This window comes from Alexandromys fortis, unplaced genomic scaffold (genome assembly GCF_014885135.2).
Source record: "Alexandromys fortis isolate MF-2015 unplaced genomic scaffold, M_Fortis_MF-2015_v1.1 scaffold_18, whole genome shotgun sequence".
NCBI classification, from domain to species: Eukaryota; Metazoa; Chordata; class Mammalia; order Rodentia; family Cricetidae; genus Alexandromys; species Alexandromys fortis.
The window spans coordinates 547261-562756 of NW_026067897.1; the positions used below are offsets into that span (position 1 = coordinate 547261).

The window sequence follows — 15496 nt, forward strand, 5'->3', positions numbered from 1 at the left end:
AGAAGATGAAAGCCTCCCCTGAAGCCTGAGCCTCGTCATGGCTGAGGCCTAAACAGTGACACTAGGTGTTATTGATACTATAGACCAACACCAATGTCTATTATTATTGTTATATTCTCCCTGTATAATTTATCTAACACCTGTATAAGATGACTCTGATGCTAAGCCAGACAACTGCTTGACTCTGGGCAGCCAGAAAGAGGAATGATGCCAGAGCATTTGCTAAAGACTGGAGGAACTCTGCCATGTACAGTTTCTCTCAGAAGGAGTGTAGCTCCCTGGAGCAGTTTCTCATTAATAAAAATAGAGGACCTGACTGAGACATTGAAAATCATTTCTACTTGAACGCTGAAAAACAGGTCAAGGATGATGTCAAAATGGTTTGAAATTGTTGTCACTATCTGAATTTTATTTTATTTGGGAATATATGAGAAGGTAAATTTCTAGAATATTTTAGGATGCAAGAAATCAAGTACAAAAGCAGCTGTATTTTGTTTTGCTTTCAAAGAACACTAAATTTTGACCCTGAAGTCTGGAGTTTAAATTTTCATTTTGCCAAAAAATATCAATGTAGCTTTAAAAATGTCTTAATGACTTCCAATTTTTATTCAGAAAAAGAGCACAAGTTTAACAAAGTAGTTTACTGTTCTACCTTGAAAGAGCTTTTTAATCATACTAGCTCTTACTACTACAATTTTTTAGGGATGGCATTGGTGTTTTATGTAATTACACAATCTATCCTAGTTTCATTTTTGTTGCTATAAGAAAATATTACAAAAGGCAATATAGGATTATGAAAATGATAGCACATGCTTTTAAACCCAGTGTTTGGGAGGAGGAGACAAGTAGATCTCTGTGAGTTCAAGGCCAACCAGCTTTGCATAACAAGTTCCAGGACAGCCAGACTGATAGACTGCTTAGCAGAAAGACACTGTATCACAAAAACAAACAAAACTAGCAATATAGTAAGGCTTGCAATTCCTGGTTACAAAGAATTGTTGCAGAGTTTAAAGGCTGGAACTTAGAGCCTCACATCCCACCAACAGCCCCAAAAGAACAAACACGTGGATCCTTGCTTGTTAACTTTCAGCTACCTGTCTCCTTTCATTGGTTAGAGACACCAGCTTAGGAAATGGTGCTTCCCACAGTGGTCTGGGTCTTCTCACTTAAGTTAACAATAAGACAATTACTCACAAACATTCCCGAAGGCCACCCTGCTGCTTTTCCTGGGTTGTTCTTGGCTGTGTCTAGTTGAGAGTTAACACTAACCAGCATAGCATCTGTCAAGGAATTCTTTTTTTCCCCCTAAAAGTTTAAATAGCAACATAAAGGGAAAAAAAGATACAAGAAGGGACTACACAAAATACCATTACATTTAAGAAGGCTGCACAATTTAATTACTTCCATGTTAAAATCAGAAGACAAAATTTACAGTGCCAGGGTTTTCTCTACATTGTTGTATTATTACCCTATGACAACACATTTATCTATTCTTAGGAATCTTAATGATGATTATTTTTAAAATAAGCGAGTCGAATAGCCATAGTCAGTGTTTTAAATACCTTTAATTCATTCAAGTGGGCATACTTGCAGTATTATACCTATATTCTGTACCAATAAAACATTGTGATTATGAATAAATTAGAAGAAAATGCTAATGTTTATGTTAATAGTTAGGGCTTCTGCTTTAAGTAATCCTATTGTAATTTTATAATATTTTTGATCACCAATTAGAACTTTAGTATCTCTACTGACAGTTTAATTTCTTTTAAATAACGTTTCAGAGACTTGGATATAATTTCCTGAGAACTATATCTATAAATGTGAAGAAACAATTCACTTATCTCAGTGAACTAGACTAATAGTTTGCATTTTTAAGAGCAAATGTAATTTCTATAATTTGAGAAGTACAAATCAGTACACAGATGATTTTTATTCAGAATATGCAAACTGAAGGTCAATCCATGTCTTTGAACATTGATTCAAATTCACATTCTTTGAACTTTGAGGGCACTTTGGTCTATAATAAGAAACATCTTTATGAAAAATTTGAATTATAGTACAAGGTTATAATGCTTTTGAATTAAATGTATAGTGAAATATATGCCAAGAAATGCTAAATTTTGTGCTAGACACTATAACCACATTGTTTGTGTTAATTCTTTTTTTCACTAATTAATTTAACTATTGTATATTAGGTCCCCTGCTAGTACAGAGTAAGACAAGCAGGGCCTTCAGCTGTAAGCACCGATCCCTTCACTGTGATTAATATTTATGAACAGTCATTAGTCCAGACTTTTGGGTATAAGAATAGAAATCCTACTCAAAGGAATATATAAAATAAAATAAAATAAAATAAAATAAAATAAAATAGGGATTGCCTACTGGCCCATCTATGTCACCAGAGGAAGGATGAGGCTGGCCATGGGGAAGATTAAATAAAATATCTAGATGTGTGTGGACATCAAATTTCTAATCCTTGTCTGTATAGGAGCATAACTGATATGATTTTTCACTTTTAACAGCTCTGGGACAGGAGAGACTAAGAAAGTGATTTTTTTCTAGCTGGAATAATTGTGGAAAAGACTCAGATGGATCTAGAGTGGGACAAATGGTAACATGAACAGTGAGGACGGGGCTGGGAAAGATGTGGCATAAGGAGAGTGGAGACTATGGCCATGACTCTTTTTCTAAACTAGGTATAAAATTAATGTGTATAATAGTAACAGTAGTTTTAAAATACTTCATATTTTATCCAACAAGTTTAATGCCCACACTTTTTAAAACATTATGACAGATTATTTAATAAGTGCATATGTTCAGTTTATTTCAAGAGTGAAAATAAGTTTTAAAGAAATGATAGCCCTTGAGGAGAACAATAATGATATACATAATTGTGGAACCACCATTACTGATATAATTTATTTAAAATGTGATTTATTTTAAAAGTAGAAATTAAGGTATATTTACAATCATGAGTATTTATAATTTTATTTGATTTATATAAAAATGTTATTGTATTTTTACTATTTTAGTTCCAGAAAAATTGTTAAGCATAAAACAAAAACTAAAAGTTTATTTTAACAAAAAATTCAAATAAAGTTTAAGAATTTATTTGTAGTGGATTTAGATTCTTTTTCTCAATGAGGGTAACTATTTCCATTAAACTGCAGACTAAATGTGGTTGAGGGGGAACCATTAATACTGCTGAATGATTAGCTGTGACATTTCTTTCTGTGCCTTCATAACTGCTAAGTTAAGAAATGCAGAATTTGGATTATTTTGAAGGAAATATTAAATTAAATGTCAGATGTATCCTATTTTATAAAATGTCTTAATCAAAAAAATTCAATAATTGGGTGATTTCTAAAAATAAGTATTCCTTAAATTGCCTATTAAAACATTATTTTCTTTAATGTAACCATTAGAAAGAAATATATAATAATTTTTAAATTTCTGATTTGAATGAGCAATGAGCAAGTGTATTAACAGCAGTAATGAAAATATATAATAGCTGAAAATATGTATTACAGGGAAAAATGAAATTATAACTGTATAAAGTGCCATTAATTCCCAGAACAAGATATTTAAGATGCATTATTGCTAAAAAAAAGATTCTACTCAGTACTAGAATTTAGGTAATAATAAAAGAATGCATTATAGATTGACCACCTAGTCCCCAACTTAAAGTATTATTTATTGATATAAGCTATAATATTTCAGAGATTTTAACTATTTTAAACATCATTATAAAAATGGTATTCAAGATTCCTTTAGGCTTTTCTAAGCTGTTACTATTGTCTCATTGGTGTTATGGATATTAGAGGAAGATGAAATGGCTCTACTGGTGTGACCTTTCCTCTGTACTCCAGGCATCATAGCTTCCTAAAAGAAAACACAGACCATCTTCCTTTGAGAAGGAGGAAGATATTTTAAAAGAATTATCTTAGGCAACGGTAATACAGACAGAGGAAAGGGCTAAGCTCTAGGATCAGGGCATAAAAACATCTGGATGGCTGTTGAGGAAATCACAACTTTTAAGATGATAATCAGCTTAGAAGACACAGTGGAATCACCTGGAGGGTTATTATTTTTTTAAATCCTGATCATTGATCTTTTCCCACTCTATAAATTTAGGTCTTTGTTTTGAAACCAGCGTTTCAATACCCTTAAAAATATTCTACAGTCGTTCCTGAGACTATTTCAATAGAATAAGGCTTAAACTCCATTTAAGTACAACATTTATTGTGAAGTGAGAACAATATTACAGATTTTGTGGAGGGAGATGCTGAGAGATTGCCTGAAGGGATGGTGTCAGCTTTTCTTGGCCTGCAGCTAGCAGAGGATCCACTATGAACAACAGTGAGTAAGGAATGAGACACTCATGTGGCAACTTCAGGCTACAGGACCTTGACACAGTCAGGAGAAAGGAGTCTCCTGAAATGGAGTAGCAGAAAAATGTGCAATCTTCCTAGTTCAGGGGGCAGAGCAGACCTTCCAGCCACATTGCAATAGCAAAGTCAATAGCTGAGAGTTTGAAGGTGAGGAGTCCTCCTCTACCTGACCTCTATGCAACAGCCTCAGATGTTTATCTGTCAAATGGCAAATTCATGGGGCACAGCGTGCTTTGTTGTTGCATTTTAACAATTGGAAATTTAATTAGGAGTCTGAAAAAAGAAATTTCATAGATCTCTAAGAGTGAAAAAATAATCTTCAAGCCTCAGCAGAGTTGACCCTGACTGTATTACAAAACAAATCAATATAAACAAAACCATACAGGTATGATTCATGTGTACTGTGATCTAAAAAGACACATTGTGAAAAACAGGAGTTTAAACTTTCTGTATGTTTGAAAAACATTGGCTAGAGAGATGGCTCAGTAGTTAAGAGCACTTGCTGCTTTTGCAGAGGCCCTGGCTTCAATTCCTAGCACCCACACTGGGCAGTTCATAATTGCCTATCGTAACTCCAGTTCCAGAGTACAACATTATCTTCTGTCTTCTGTGGATAGCTGCAGCATGTGATGTGCACACAGACAAGCAGTCACACACATAAACATACACATATAATAACAAGTAAAAGTTAAAACAAAGAAAAACCATGCAAATAAAGTCCAATAGCTATGATAGTGTTAATTATCAATGTGACTGTCAGGAATCACCTGGCAAATGGGAGTCTGGATACACCTCTGGGGGATTATCATTCTCACATTAATTGATTGGTAAGATAGATTGCAATTGTTACCTGGACCATTCTCTAGGCAGGGGTTCTGTTAATTCTGAGATAAAGAAAAAAACAGTTTCATGATTTTGAATCAAATGTGAAGCAAGCTTTGATACTGACCGGGATAGATTCTAGCAGGTTCTCTCTGGAATTCCAGGGAGTAGCTTCAATACAGTTTTACAAGAGTTTGCAAAAGACAAAGCCTACAACTCTTCACATTTCCTGTAGGTGGAGGCTGATCATTAGTTTCCTGGCCACCCAGACCCGAAATAATCACACAGAAACTTTATCAATTACTGAAGGCGTAAGTCACGAACAAGGCAACACCAGTTTGGAGTTATGATTAATAGGGTGTTATTTATTTAAAGGGGAAAAAACTTACAGATCACAATCCCAGACAACAGCCATCTGCGCAACCAGGAAGGGAGTCTAGTCTCCAGCCGAGCAGGAAGAGAAGAGAGCGAGCAGAGGAAATAGCCGCTTTTTTAAAGGGAGTGAGACCACGCCCCAATGGGCTGGTATTACAGCAGCTATTGGTTGGAGGGGCGGAAAGACCTCCCGCAACAAATTACAATACAACTTGGCCTATTAGCTTAGGCATATTTCTGGATAACTCTTATATCTTAAATTAATCTGTGTATCACCACATGGCTGTGGCTTATTGGGTAAAGTTCTGGCATCTTTGTCATTTGGGGGCTATATGGTATCTCTCTGACTCCATCTTCTTTTCTTTTCTATCTCTGCTTGGAACTCCCGCTGTGCTATATTCTGCCCTGTCATAGGCCCAAGAAGCTTCTTTATTCATTAACCAATAAAAGCAACACATATACAGAAGTACTTCCCATACCATTTCTCCTTTTCTGTCTAAATAAAAAGGAAAGTTTAAATTTTAACATAGTAAAATTACATACAACAAAACAATTATCAAGTAATACAATATTTAGTCCATTTACATTTACATTTGGCAAATTAAGGAAAATTCTTTGATCTATCCTATCTTTTTGAGTCTAAAGTTTTACACCTAATTTATCTTTTAAAATTTTAATTATCTTTCTTCAACTCCATCAAAGTCTCCAGAAAGATGTAATATTACCTAAGTAAACAGGAAGTGCATTGTAAGCAACTTCCAAAACTCTAGATTTGACAGAGATATTTTGCTGCCTGGACAGTCACCCAAAGTTGTCTGTAACATTGGGCACACATCTTCAGCCTACAGGCCAATAGCATTTAGCAAACTTTTCCATAAAGCAGAAAATTTCAAAGACAATTCTGTCTAAATTGACATTTTGTCAGTCACTTTCTTCTATGTCCTGTAGAATGTATGGCAGACTCTTTTATGAAGCAGGAACGCTGAAGGTCTGTCTCACCTTCTTTAGACAAGTTCAGCCATCATTTTCTGTGGGTCTTGCATGTCCAGTTCGTACACCATACCATCAAACATTCCAGGAGAGAGCAGTTTCTTGCCCAAATGACTAATCAACTCCATAGGAACCACTTTGGTTCCCATCATCCTCTTGAAGTAGATTGGAGCTGCCAGGAGCAGATGTGCCTCTTTGTCACGAAAAGTCCTAAGTTCTTGTGGGTAGACTCCAAGGGATTTGGTGTCATAAATAGGACTGTCCATAATAATCTGGAGTACTTATAGCTGGACCCAGGCTATATATGAAGGGTTTGAGAGGGTATCTGGAGAGGAGGCTCTGGCACACCCTGTCAAAAGATATACATATATGTGTGTGTGTATGTGTATATGTGTATATATGTATGTTTATGTATATGAATACACACACACATATAGGATCTGGCTGGGTGGAGAAGTTGGGTGTGGTGTGTTGCTTGCTATTTTCCAGGAGTTGCTCAACAATGTCCCCATGAATACTGAAAGACAATTGTACTTTTATTAAATCTGGTATCAAATTACATGTTGTATTTCATGTGTTCAACATGGAATTTTTTATGTGGGAGTGTCATATCAATCTGTTGATTTCATTGGCTGAGCAATAAAGAAACTGCTTGGCTGGCCCTGATAGGTTAGAACATAGGTGGGAGGAATAAACAGAATAGGATGCTGGGCGGAAGAGGAAGTGAGGTCAGACTCTGCTCTGCTTCCAGAGGGCTGGAGCAGAGACACCATGCTCTGCTCTCCCGGGCAGATGCACGCAATGAAGCTCCTCCGACCCACGATGGACTTAGGCTAGAATCTTCCCGGTAAGCGCACCTTGGGGTGCTTACACAGATGATTAGAAATGGGCTAGTCCAGGTGCGAGAATTAGCCTGTAAGGGCTAGAGTTCATGGGCCAAGCAGTCTTTAAATGAATACAGTTTGTGTGTTGTTATTTCGGGCATGAGCTAACCAAGCGGCTGGGGTGTTGGGGACGCAGCCCCGCCGCTCATATTTCAACAAATTTTGAAGGTTTTCTCCCCATAACAATGTTTTAATAATGTCTAGAATCTAGTATCTCAATTAGCTAGATATAAGATTATTTAAAGAAAAGAGAAGCCAGGCTACTCTTTTGAATATAGAAGTTTCCTGCTTCAGGCTTTTTCTTTTTAATCACCAACCAGTGTCCAAATCACAGAGACTTATTACTTATGGATACTTAACCTCATCTTATACTTGTCCCACTAGCTCTTATAACTTAAATCAATCTGTTTGTCTTCATCTCAGTTTTGCTTTGGGACTTATTATTTCTCTTTCAGTCTGTATGTTCTACTTCCATGTCTGACTGACTGGTGGCTACCAGACTGACTAGTTCTGGTAATCTCCCTTTCTTTTTTCCCTTGTTCTCTCTCCATTCTCTCTTCTCAAATGTAGATTCCCCCTCCTACTTGTTCTCTCTGCTGTTAGCCTTGAATATTCCTCTACAGCTTCGCTATTTGCCATTCATCTTTTTAGTAGACCAACCAGGTGCCTTAGGTGAGAGGCAAAACAATACATATTTAATTCGTTAAACAAATGCAGCATGAACAACACATCTTTGCCTAGTTAAAGTAATATTCCACAACAAATTCCAGGTTTATAACTTACCCATGTAGTAGCACTACTTTGTGAAATAATTTTCTTACTCTGTGCTATATGATTTTTAATTATATAATTTTTGGAAAGAACAAAAGGCTTCTTGGCAATTTGCTTTGCTTTTAGCAACCCAGATCACTTCTATAGTACCCTCAAATGACAATTGCAGCCTTCAGAGAGGTCTTTTGGGAATTTGTCTCCTGGCCCTACAATTTTGAATGTTTAGTCAGCCATGTTATCGATCACTTCCAAGCTGTCCAACTATGTCAAAGCAAAGAATAGTCACTGAGCCTTGGACTAAAGGCATCAAAAGGTTAGAATAACACGGTTATTTGAATTGCGACTCAGAATTCTACTTGGTATAATAACAGTAAACATGTAGCTTTCCTGTGAATTAAAATGCCAAATGACTTATCTGAAATACATTACCTGTACTTATATATTATGTTAATATATTGGGCATAATATATTAACATATACTACGTATGCTTACTAAAAGCATTTGAATGCAATCATTTTGTTTAGTGAACTTACTGCCTTGATGTAGTATACATCTTTTCTAAATGTGTGACTTGTCAAGAATGTTAGAAAATAAAGACAAATATTTGGAAATGCAGCAAGGGAAGCCTGAAGCAAATAACTTGTGATAGACTGGAAGATTTCAATGTTTGTATAGTTGCTTTATAAGCTTGTGCTTTTTTAATGCATCCCCACCACCCCCAGGTTGTTTAAATTACCTATATGCTACAGTTATTACCAAGGACTGTTATTTCATGATACCTTGCATCTCTCCTCAGGAACATTAATAAATGTTAAATCATGGGATAGTTGAAAGCTATATATATATATATATATATATATATATATTAGCATAATTGATACTGCCTGTTTGTGATCAGAGAAATTATGTTTTTTTCTGAAGTTCTGAAGTTTATTAAATGGAATATTCCCTTCGTATTTAAAAAACTAAGGCCACAGTAATTATGCTATCATGTTCTAAAAATAAAAATCGCACTACCTGATACAAGATCACATGGCAATACCTTATAATTTTTCTATTCATTTGAACAATGCATGCTGAGCAGTAACTGTGTGCTAAATGCTACCCAGCCAAAGTCCCTACATCAGAACTTGACAGTGTTGACAAGCTCTGAGTAAGGAGTGATAACTGTAGGGATAGCACATCAAAGGATCTGACAGAAAGACGGCAATGCATTAGATCAGAGAGTGTACAGGAACCTCAAGAAATATTCAGGTTTCAGGAAAACTAGGATTTGGCCAAAGAAGAGCACAGGCGATATTGTTCACATTATTGATTATCCAAATATTGGCAAGACAATTAAGTTGATTTTGGAATTGTTCAATTTAGTACTTGTTGTCGTGAAATTTTGTTAATTTTTTTTTAAACCAAAGCTTATATTTTGTCCCCTGAATTCTGAAAGGGGCGTGGAGACTGAAAAAAAGGAGAGAGAAAGAGAAACATTTGGATCTGCTGGAATTTTTTTTTTGTGTGTGTGAACAAAAGAAAATGAAAGTGCTACACAACACTCCTCTCATCTCGGAGGGGCCATGTCAGGTGGCTCTGAACGGCGTGTTCTTACATGTAGGCAATTATAATTATAAAATAATCTTATAGCCATACAAGTCAGGCAGTCTACAAATAAAGCTGAGACAATTCCCTTCAACATGGGAATTGATAACAAGTAAGAAGAGAAATGTCTGTCAGTAAATTTTAAGTTCTTTGTGTCACACATGATTTGACAGCTCTCTAGAATATCTCCAGGATTATAAACTCTATCGCAGTGAAGAGACTCTGTGAGGTGCTTTGTTTAGTTTTGTTGTTGAGGAAAAAATATTTCTGAACAAACAAGTCAAACTCAGATTGCGTTTAAGAGCTAAGCATGTTGAACTCTATTAACTTGAGAGTCTACCATAGAATTAGGGTGAGTTTGGAACTATCCTAATTTCAGAGTGAAATTTTTTTTGTCAGGAAAAAATTTAAAAATTGAGTTATCTAGATGATTAAGGATATCTTTCCAAACTGTTTCCCTTGTATTTTTTCTCTTGAGAACTCTGTTTAGCTTTAAAAAAAAAGACATTTTAAATTGATTGCTTGAACTTTTAAAAAAAAATTTGCTTTGTTTTGAAATTTTTCCATATTCTGGACACATATCTTCTGTAATATTTATAGCTTGAAAAGATTTTCTTCCATGCAACAGACAGTACCTTCAATTGCCTGACTTATTCTTTTGCTGTACAGAAGCTTTTTATTTCATGGCGTGACCTGTGTTGATTGTTGTCTGATGTGGGATGTCCTTCTGTATATATGCTGATTTTATTAATTGATGAACAAGGCTCTTTTGGTCAATGGCTTAGCAGAATAAAATCAGGTGTGATTTTCTAACAGATATATCTAACATATATTTCTAACACACACACACACACATATATATGTTAGAGAGAGAGAGAGAGAGAGAGAGAGAGAGAGAGAGAGAGAGAGAGAGAGAGAGAGAGTAGGCAGAGTCAAGGAGACACCATGTAGCTGCTGAAGGACAAAGATGCTGGAAACTTACCAGTAGGCCACAGCAACATGGCGATACATGAATTAATAGAAATGGGTTCATTTAAGATGAAAAAGATAGCTAGGAATACACCTAAGCTATTGGCCAAACAATGCTGTAATTAATGTAGTTTCTGTGTGATTATTTGGGTCTGGGCGGCCTGGAAACAAACGAGTAGTCTCCAGTTACAGTTGTCTGTATTTCCTTAGTGACCAGAATCCTGTTCAGAGAGTTCTTGTTTCACATACACGTTGAAATGTGTGCTCTCAATTTGTTCTCAAGTAGTTTCGGGATCCAGGTCTTATGTTGAAGTTCACGATCCATTTGAAGGTGTTTTTTATACAGAATAAGATGTAAAAATATTCTTTCATTTTCCTACATGTTTACATCATGTTTCCACCATACAATTTGTTATAAGATACTGTTCTCCCCCCATGTAAATTTTTCTGTCTTTGTCAAGAGACAGGTGGCTCTATATCATTATACGTTATATATTTGAACTATATATCACCCCTTGATTTTATTCAGTTTGTCTATGTTTCTGTTTTTTGCCAATATCATGCCATTTTTATTAATATAATTTTATAGGATAACTTGAAATCAGATGTGATGATACTTTTAGCAGTATTCTTCTGGTTCAGAATTGTTTGACTATCTGCAGCCTTTTGTGATTCCACATGGAATCTTAAGTCTGCTTTTTCCATGTATGTAAAGAAAGATCCTGGAGTTTTGTTTAGAATTGTATTGAATCTGAAGGTTGCCATCTGTAGGATGGCCATTTTCATAGTATTTTCCAGGAATGAGCATGAGAGATCTATCTAACTTCTAAGGTCTACTTCAAATGTAATAACATTTCAGTGTCTTAATGTAGCTGCTGATGAGCTGGTCATACTCTAATGGTTAGCTCTAAATACATGCCCACATGGATTTCTTTGGTTAACATCATAAAACAAACCAAATATTAATGTGAAAAGGGGATTTGTTGTTTTGAGGGAGGTCAGTTGTTGGGGGTAAGAGGGAGATAGGAGATATTGACAATGGGAATAATCAGAATATATTATATACGTGTATAAAAATACCTAAGGATATATTTAATTAAAAACCCCACAAAACTTCCAAATTAAAATCAACCCCCCAATAAAAGTTATACATTGAAGGGAAAAGCATAGTAGAGGAGGTGATATTAGAATAAGATTTTCTGGGCAATGCCGAAATCATAGAGTCTTTTTCTCTTTCACAGATGGAGACTTTTTTTCTTCGAATTTAAGCAGCCAATTATGCAACATCAGTTTTTGTTGTTGTATGGATTATTGACCAGCATTCCAGCAATAGACCAGTGTGGTACCACTAACTAATACATAGTACATCTGCAAATGTAATGTTCTTGGTTGCATACAAGCTTACAAATCTTATTCATCAAACAATAAGCAGAATTAAGGAACAAAAGCCTATTTTGATTTGAGGGGAATCTATACTTCAAAATGATATAGGGCAAATTTTAGAGGTTTTCTAAGAATTTGACCTATCAGTGGCTAAAAGTTTGTCACCCTATGTCCCCAAACAGGCTCTCCCAGTCTCTCCAGAGAAAGGCACTTATTCCAGTCACTATTACTGATATTTGCCTTCTAGCAATGAGGCACTCCCAACAATGGATGAGTGTTTCCCTTTATCCCTCATCTTTGCCAGCATGTGCTGTCCTTTGCTTTGTTGATCTTGGCCTTTCTGACTAGTGTAAGATGAAATCTCAAAGAAGTTTTTGTTTGTTTTTGTGTGATAATAAAGGATGCTGAACATTCCTTTGGTGCTTCTCAGCTATCTGTGTTTCTTCTTATGGGAATAGTCTATTTAGATTTTTACTCCCCTTTTTAATTGATGTCCTTATGTTTGAGTCCTTTGTGTATTTTGATATTAATCCCTGTGCTGGGTAGTTTTATGTCAACTTGACACACTCAAAAGTTGTCTGGCAGGAAGAAGCCTCAATTAAGAAAATGCCTTTATAAGATCTGGTTATACACAACCTGTAAGGGATTTTCTTATTCTGGACTATAGCAGAAGCTAGCTGTGACAGGAAGGTATCCTGGATACTCACAGCTCTGGAGGAAAGGGTATCCTGACTTGTCAGGAAGTCAGGCTATAATTGAAGCTGTGATCTGTTGGGGGATGGTCTCCCCATAGGACGTAGCAATCCTGCTACTCTCTGAGAAAGTGGTTACAGCTGTGCTCTGCTCCAACCCCCTATGGGAGTTTCCCAGCAGAGGTGTCCATTTCTACTCAGCTCTGGCCTGAGTAGATGTTACTTCTGCTTCACTTTTGTAAGGGAGAAACCCCTGCAGAAATGTAGCAATCGGCTTCTGCTCTACTCCCAAAGGAGTTTCTCAGCAGAGGTATCAGTTGCTACGTCTGCCCTGCTCTCCTAAGGGAGCTTCCCAGCAGAGATTCTGCTCTGCACCAGCGAGAGAAAATCTTCACCCAAAACTCTCACAAGAAAGGTATTTATTTAGGAAGAAGTCCAGGAGAGTGGCTACCTCTGCCATGGTGGAGGAGGACAGCTGCCAACTGAACAGGCAGACGAGTGGCTTGTTTATTTAGGTTTTTCGAGACAGGGTTTCTCTGTAGCTTTGGAGTCTGTCCTAGAACTAGCTCTTGTAGACCAGAACTGGCCTCGAACTCACAGAGATCCGCCTGCCTCTGCCTCCGAAGTGCTGGGATTAAAGGTGTGTGCCATCTCATAGGGCTTCTTAGGGGAGAGTTTTTCCAGGGAGAAGATTTTCACGAAAGGAATTGGTCAGATTTTGGTCCTCTTGAGCTTGGACATGCTTAGATTGACTAGATTTTGTGCTCAGGGATTAGTTGGCTTTCTGATCAGGAACTTTTTGGGTTTCCTACTCAGGGATTGGTTGGTTTCATGTTCAATTGGTCAGGGACAGAGTTGGCTCTGGTTCCAGGGGCAAAGTGTGTTTCTTTAGCTCTGGATTCAGGGCCAGGTAGTGTTTCTTTGGTTCCGATTTCAGGGCTAAAGTGTGTTTCTTTGGATGCAGTAAACGAATGAATCCTGTTTTCACATCCATTATGTTTGTCTGTATCTTTTTATTAGGGAATTAAGACCACTGATATTGAGAATTATTAATGAGAAATGATTGTTGATGCCTATTTAGTTTTGTGTGTGTTGTTTTGTTTTCATTGTTGTGTGGTGGTGTTGGTGGTGGTGGTGGTGGTGGTGGTGGTGTGTGTGTGTCTTTGTGTTTGTTTTTTTCCCTAAAGTGCCTTTGATAATCTATAAGACTGGATTTGTAGTAGATAATTACTAAATTTGATTTTATCATGGACTGTATTTTTCCATTTATTGTGATTGAAAATTTTGCTTGATATTGTAGTCTGGGATGGCATCTGTGGTCTCTTAGAATCTGTAACACATTTGTTTAGGCCCTTAGTTCTTTAGAGTCTCCTTTAATAATTCAGATGTAATTCTAATGGGTCTTCCTTTATCTGCTTCTTGGTCTTTTTCCCTTGCATTTTTCAATTTTTTTGTACAGTTAGAATTCTAATTTTTATGTGTTAAGAGGAGTTTTTTTCTCATCCAATCCATTTGATATTCTGTATGTTTTTTTATACCATGATATGCATGTTCTTCTTTAGGTTAGGGAAAATTTCTTCTATAATTTGGTTGTAAATATTTTCTGTGTCTCTGGCTTGTTTTTCTCCTCCTTCCCCAATATTATTATTCTTAGATTTAGTTTTTTGACAATGTCCTAGATTTCCTGACTCTTTTGTGCCAAGAGTTTTTTTATATTTAATATTTTCTTTTACTTAAATATATATTTTATCTATTGTGTCTTCAATGCCTGAGGACTTTTCTTCCGTCACTTGAATTCTTTTGGTGAAGCTTGCCTCTGAGGTTCCTGTATTTTCATTTTCTAGATTTCTCTAAGTTTGGGTTTTCTTTATTGTTCTGTTTTTTCCTTTAAGCTCTTGCACCATTTTATTTATTTCCTTGCACTTTTTATTTGTGTTTTCATAGATTTCTTTAAGGGTTTATCCAGTCCCTCTTTCAGCCTCACTGAAATATTCATAAAACTATTTTAATGTTTTTTTTTTTCTCTTGTGGTTCAGCTATGTTGCAATAATTATGGCCTGCCTGTACTAAGGTTACTGGGATCTAGTAAACATTCTGTCCTGTCTGTTATTGTTGTTTTTTATGCTGGCATCTAGGCATCTCTGATTGGTAAGATTGTAATTTTAGGTAATAGAGTTAACTTAGTTACATGCTTTCCTGGCCAGAGTGACCCCTAGGTTCCCAGGAAGTATCTATGGAGTTGGGGCCTCAACAAGTCAATGAGTACCTGAAGGGATATCAGGAGAGGGAGATCTGTGAAAACCACTGGGATGGGTGCAAGGGAGGAACGTGATTGGATTTGTTCCGCTAAAGGACCTGTAATGAGAAACCAATCTGGAAGCAAAAACCCGATTGTACAATAACTTGCAAAAATGAACATAAAGGGAAACAAACTTTTTGAGTAATGTACACTGAAATCTCCTACAGTAGCAAAATGGTAAAACTATAGCCATTAATCTTGTGAAAACACTGTTGAAGAATAAAAAAAATCAAGCCATAAAAGCCACCAGAATAAGAAATTTAAGATGTGCAAAAATTTTTATTTTTATAGAATTTATATACTTTATAATAAATCTTACTGGAAAC

General features: G+C 36.1%; 1 protein-coding gene across 2 annotated transcripts in view; it reads left to right on the forward strand.

Annotated features, from left to right (window-relative positions):
• Cnbd1 (cyclic nucleotide binding domain containing 1) overlaps nucleotides 1–15496 on the forward strand; it is a 249918-nt gene that overhangs the window by 25562 nt on the left and 208860 nt on the right. The window contains exon 1 of one of the 2 annotated variants that reach the window (XM_050163542.1): nucleotides 13400–13511. The exons of the other annotated variant lie outside the window; for it this stretch is intronic. The gene's annotated coding sequence lies outside the window, so the exon portion shown is untranslated. Of the gene's footprint in view, nucleotides 1–13399; nucleotides 13512–15496 lie in introns of those variants that run through there. 2 annotated transcript variants of the gene reach the window in all.